Here is a 6,738-nt window from a genome sequence, read left to right on the forward strand (position 1 = left end):
TTAAGATGGAAAATAAAAATTAGCATGTCATAGGTTATCAGGAGTGATTAATTAGGGAATGGAATTAATTACTGTAGAGTAGAAAGTAGGAAGAATTTCTAGAATGCCAAAAATAGTATTACTGGAATTTTCAACCATTTTGCAAATAGTTTTTTTTCCTTTTTCTTGCCCAAACCTCAAAATGGATTTCAAAAAAATCTGAAAGACCATTCTTTTCTCCCAAACAAATATGTACTTCAAATTGTTCCAACTATGTCCTTCACAGCTATTGTCTCCTCTTTATTTATTTACTGTTTGTTCTGTTATAAGCAAACCTATTTAGAACATTTTCATTGCTTTCATTTTCCTTATCAAAGTGCCTCTGCTGACCTTCTTATACAAAGACTCTACAACAGTGCTATTAATGTGATATAAACTTTAATTCCCTCTATTGACATATTTAAGCCCGTTTACAAAATGAGGGAATAGGTAAAATAAATTGTGAAAACATATTTTTGAATGGGATGATGAGCACCTAATAAACTTCCCCCAATCCCTTGTACTGTATTTGTAATTATTTTTAGCCACTATATTTAAATTGTGGTTTGCATAAGAATATTCCGACTCATTTTTAAGTAACTCAAAGCTACAAAAATGCCCAGTTCATTTTAATGTCCTTCAAAGAAAATAACAGAAGTTTCCTTTCATACATGAAAGCATTCAATATTTATTTGAAATGGATTTTAATGCTTTATATTTTTACTCTCTGATATAAGAACCAATTTCTTTAACACAGATGGAAAGTAATTGATTCCTTCTGTGAAGAAAAGCTGAGTTGTTTATGCACATTTTCTCTGTGAACCTGTAATTTATACAAAAAATAGTTGTGTGGTTTTATTTATTTATTTATTGTGTGTGTGTGTGTGTGTGTGTGTGTGTGTGTCTCCTTTAGATGCAAATGATTGAGCTACATGCCAAAGACACTAGGTAAACTTCACTGTTACGACAGAGCATCACTATACCACTACAGTCAGAACACTGTGCTTTGTAAACTTTTACATGAGGAGGATATGAAGATATCGTTTTTCCCCCCACACACAACATTTCTCTAATTCTTAACTTAAAATTTCATCTTTCCTTTATTTTTTTAGGCAGCCAGTCATTTATTTATTTTAAGTTTATCTATTCATTTTTAAGAGAGGAAGAGAATGAGGAAGGGGCAGAGAGAGAGAAAGAGAATTACAAGCAGGCTCTGTGCTGCCAGTGCAGAGCCCCAACTGGGGGCTCGAACCCACAAACTGTGAGATCAGGACCTGAGCCACATTCAGAGGTCAGATGCTTAACAACTGAGCCACCCAAGTGCCCCTCATCTTTCTTTTAGAGCTCAGACAACAGGAAAGCTAAGACTGCCCTGGTGAAGAAAACGGAAAAGGAGGAGAAACAAACTGAGGCAGAATAGGGTAGTGTTATCACAATGTCTGGAAAGACTGTATCCTGTGTAAAGCTGTAGGTTCTGATGGATGGAAATTAAGTACATACCCAATTTGTGGCAAAACTGTTGCTAACACATTATTATCGGCTTCTTGAGGAAACCTGGGAAATATTCTTCGCATGCCTTTGTAAATAGATATATTTTTTAAACAAGTATACCTTTAAATTGACATGATGAAGCTGTGACAATTTGGAATAAAGGCAATTTTCTAATTGTCATAAACCAGGCCAAAAGGAAAGTAGGACAAGATCTCTGTCTTCGCTGTCATGAATCATAAAGTAGTGAGTAGATATTAAATAAAATTAGGGGCGCCTGGGTGGCTCAGTCGGTTAAGCGTATGACTTCGGTTTAAGTCATGATCTCACAGTTCGTGAGTTCAAGCCCCACATCGGGCTCTGTGCTGACAGCTCAGAGCCTGGAGCCTGCTTCCGATTCTGTGTCTCCCTCTCTCTGTCCCTTCCCCACTCATGATCTGTCTCTCTCTGTCTCTTAAAATTAAATAAACATTAAAAAATAAAATAAATAAATAAACATTAAAAACTAAAATTAGAAACTTATTAAATAATAAATGATAAGATTTGAAAGGATGTACAAAAATAGCTGTAACTTTTGGGAAGGTATCTGATGGAAAGAAAGTTGAATTAAAAACAAATGATTTGCCCACAATTTTAAGTAGAAGACAGCTATTATACAAAGTGCCATATATTTTAATATGCCATAATTATACAGATTATTTGAAAACAGTGGTAAGTCATATAGTAAAATCACAGTGTATATTAAAAATTAAATGCTATTTATCAAAGTTAAATGCAGAAGCATGAAAAGCATACATTAGCATTAAAAGCAGCATAGTAGTTACACATTTTTAAAAATTAACTATGACAAATTTTGTGTCAATGGAAGAAATTATTTTTCTAATAAATTTTTCATGTTTCTGTAAGATTGGCAATTTTCAAAACAATGCTAAGTAGACAAGATAGAAAGTGCATTCTCATAAATTATTTTGCTTATCAACAGCACTTTGGTCTGTGTGTCATTATAATTGTTGGTTATTACTAGGGAAAGTATTAATTACTTTCAGGAAATAATTGACACTTTACATATGTCAAAATATACTTATGTTTATACATGCCTATTGAAAAGTCAAATTTTATGACACTGGTTTCTGTCTTTCAACTTTTTTTGCATATGATCTCTTTACATAGTATTATATCATAGTAATTCTTTCAAAAATGCTACAAAATAAAAACTGTTGATCTGTTTGGTTTTTTAAAGTAGGAACAATATTTCATTAAATATAATTTGAAAAAAAATGAAGTTGATCACTTTAAAATAATTTAGAGTAAAAGCAAATAGAAAACTGGAAAGATTTTTCTTCTGGGGTAAAAATAACATTTAAACAAAGTTAACCCAATGTGATTGGTGCAAATCTTCACCTTAATGAGAGCGGAAGGAAATTAATATCTTTTTTACTAATTTGATAACGTATTGCTAAATTAAAATTTATGTTCTTACACAGAAAATTTAGCAAGATTAAACAAGTTTCTTGATTACCATTGAAATGAAATAAGTAATGAAGAGATGGACAAACATTAAGCTAATTTTAAATACATTATATGAGGCAGGGTTTTTTAGAGAAACTGAACCAATATGATGTGTGAGAACGTGTAAGAGAGAGAGAGATTTATTTTAAAGAATTGGCTCACACATTGTGAAGACCGGCAGGCTGGAGACCAAGGGAAGAGCCATTCTTGCAGCTCACATCGGAAGGCTGTCTTCTGGCAGAAGTCCTTCTTACTGGAGCAGGTCTGTTTTTCCTTCTGATCAGGACTTTATCTGGTTGGGTAGACCCACTCACATAATGGAGAGCAATCTGTTTTACTCGAAGTCCACCAATTTAAATGTGAATCTTATTAAAAATGCCTCACAGGGGCGCCTGGGTGGCGCAGTCGGTTAAGCGTCCGACTTCAGCCAGGTCACGATCTCACGGTCCGTGGGTTCGAGCCCCGCGTCCGGCTCTGGGCTGTCGGCTCGGAGCCTGGAGCCTGCTTCCGATTCTGTGTCTCCCTCTCTCTCTGCCCCTCCCCCGTTCATGCTCTGTCTCTCTCTGTCCCAAAAATAAATAAATGTTGAAAAAAAAAAAATTAAAAAAAAAAAAAATGCCTCACAGAAACATCCTGAATAATGGTTGACCACATATCCGGGCATCATGGCTCAGCCAGATTGACGCATAAAACCAACCATTACCAATGTGATTTGGAAATTATCCTCCAAATTAGGTTTTACCAGAATTATGTTAAAGTTAGCTTCAGAGATGATCCTTAGCCATTACTTGAAGATAGAGTTCACAATAGTACTTCACAGGGAAAACCCTAAAGGATTCAGAAATTAAGTCAAAACTGTGAACTCTACATATTCCTTTTGTTTGTTATGAAATGTAAAGGCTATGGACTTTTGCTGGAGAAAATCTAACAAAGTATCTTTTAATCAATGTTTATATATTTATTTTGAGGGAGAGAGCAAGACAGAGGATGAGAGAGAGAGAGAGAGGGAGAGAGAGAGAGAGAGAGAGAGAGAGAGAGAATCCCAAGCAGACTCCACGCTAACAGTGCAGAGCCAGACATGGGGCTCGATCCCATGAACCCTGAGATCATGACGAGCTAGAGTCAAGAGTCAGACACTTAACCGATTGAACCACCCAGGCACCCCCAAAATCTAACAAAAGATCTTAGTGGAAACTCATATCTCACTAATTCTGGGCACTCAGATTTGCCCATCAAGTTTGTCTCTTGATTTTCAAGGTATTCTTTCTCTTCAGCAACATTTCCAAGTAAACCTCCTTGAGATAGCCATCCTACCAACATACTTTCAGTCTTGCCTCCCATTCATAGATAAAAATATATGCTGTCAGATGAAAATGCCTAGTGCTGGATCAAAGACTGGATCTATTACATGCCCACCTGATATTTCCTCCTTATTCTTATAACAATGAGAGAAATTCTTTCCTCCTATTGAAATCCAAGTTCCACATGTGTCCCTGGGACTGAATTGTCTCTTGCCTTCTCAAGGACCTTGTGCTATTTGATTTCTTTTCCTGAATATTTAATTGTTCCCTTTATACTGTTTTCTTCCCATCTATATTTAAACATATTTATGGCTCTTCTATAATTACAAATATAACCCTCCCTTGAACATGCATCTTTCAGCCATGGCTATATCATTTTTTGCCCAAATATGTCTTCAAACTTTGGGAAAAGATATATAGTTGGTTTTCCAACTTCTTCCCCTCCATCACAGTCCTATATAGTCAGCTGCTATGCTGTCCACCAGACAGCTCCACTGTAAGTCCCATGGATACCTCAAAACAAACTGTACTAGATTGAACAAATTAAATAACTTTACTGCATAATCCATCCATCTTTTCTTCATGTTCCCTAACTCAGGCAATGACATCACCATTTACCAGGGCCAATATCTAAACATGAGCTCTTCTTTTTTCTCTTATCTATTTGACACCATATGCCATTAGTGTTGCCCATTAAATATGTCCATCTCAATCCTCCCAGTCACTGTCCTAATGCATCACTTCTTGCCAAGACTGCTGAATAACTTCCTGACTGACATCACCAACTAGTAGAGACCAGTTAATCACTGGTATTCAAAAAAAATGTTATTACACTCTAATTCCATCATCACAACACATTTCTAAGAAAAACTGGTGAGGCAGACAAAAATGGATGCAATGAAGTGAGCTTCAGACCAACCACGCTTTTGCCTTCATGCTTATTCATGAGGAAACTATCAAAGAACAATACAGAGTCTTTTCTAGTGTCCTCAGAAAAAAGCAGAAGACATCCATCAGACTTTCTGGACATGATGGCTTTATGCCTTATGCCTGTATGCCTTAGTTACTTCTCATTGTTAGGGTCAGTTGAAGAAAACTCAAATCTCTGCCAAGTTTAGTTTTAGACCAAGCAGTTCTAGAGCTAACCAGTAGTTGCAGACTAAGCAGATGGTAAAATTCCTGGTTCTCTGACTTTTGGATTCATTCTTTATTTTTCGCATTTACTCATAAAATTATTTTGCCCTTGATATTTGTCAGAAGGAGCCTTGGATGCCTGTGAAGAGTTCTGGTAGAACATATACAATACCTGGGACTTTGTATTTACTGAGAAATGGGAACATTTGGGTCCCCTGTTGTACATGCTTGGCAGAAGGGTCCAGTTTACAATTTTTACCTAATGAGCTGTCAACATCAACGTATAGACTTTTATCATCTGCCTGCTGCTTATTTCTGCCTGATCTTGTTATCCTCACTCTGGAGGGTTCCCTGTCACAGAAATCTTTTTCCAGTTCTGGAAGTAGCCACAGCTCTGTCTCACCTTCAAGCTTTTATTTATTTCCTCTTCCACTTTGAGCACTCATTTTTTTGTTCATGAGATTATGCATCTTTCAAGCCTCAGCTTAAATACAATTTCCCCTACGTGGCACAGGGGAAATGTCTTTCTTTTATGCCCATAATATCTTGTGTGTTGTCTATCACCGTGCTGATTATGCTAAATTTTAATTTTGTATTTGTCAGCAGTCCCACTTGCTGGCAAGTGCCATTAGGACAGCATCTTTGTCTTTTTTCTTCATCGTACTCTCCCCAGTACCTAGCACAATGCCTAACAGAATGGCTATTTAACAAACATCTCTTGAATAACTGTATGCCAATAGTTTTAGGATGTGAAGTATGAGAGGGGAGAGGTCAACGGTAAGTAACCCGAAGAATATGAGCCAACATTTATGTCAATGTATATATTGTCCTTTGTTCATCCTACAGATGCTGTATTTTATTTATCTGATATTAACGCAATAAGTCTGGTGCACTGATATATTTTCATTCTTGTTGATACTTTCCTTTTCCCTGCTGTCAAGGATCCAATAAGGTCAGTTCATTTAAAATTTAATGCATGGGGTGTCTAATCTCCATATGTTCAGGTATTTGGTGAAATATGGTTTGTTTGATTTGCAGATGCTCTGATAGATTTATCTTCTTTAAAAATTTTTCAGAACAACGTATTTTTATTTTTAGTAGTGGTGCAGAAGCTTAGATAATGCAATTTTAAATATGAAGGTTTTTAGTATGTATTTTTGCATCTAACTGTAAGTGTTCACCAGAAAATAAGGAAATATATCTTCATGACCTAATAACTTATTCAAAAACTGGCCTAGATTTTCTGATGCTCAAATTCATTATAAAATAAAAACAGTGAAAAGAACTT

Source organism: Leopardus geoffroyi, chromosome C2, assembly GCF_018350155.1.
Source record: "Leopardus geoffroyi isolate Oge1 chromosome C2, O.geoffroyi_Oge1_pat1.0, whole genome shotgun sequence".
Lineage (NCBI taxonomy): Eukaryota > Metazoa > Chordata > Mammalia > Carnivora > Felidae > Leopardus > Leopardus geoffroyi.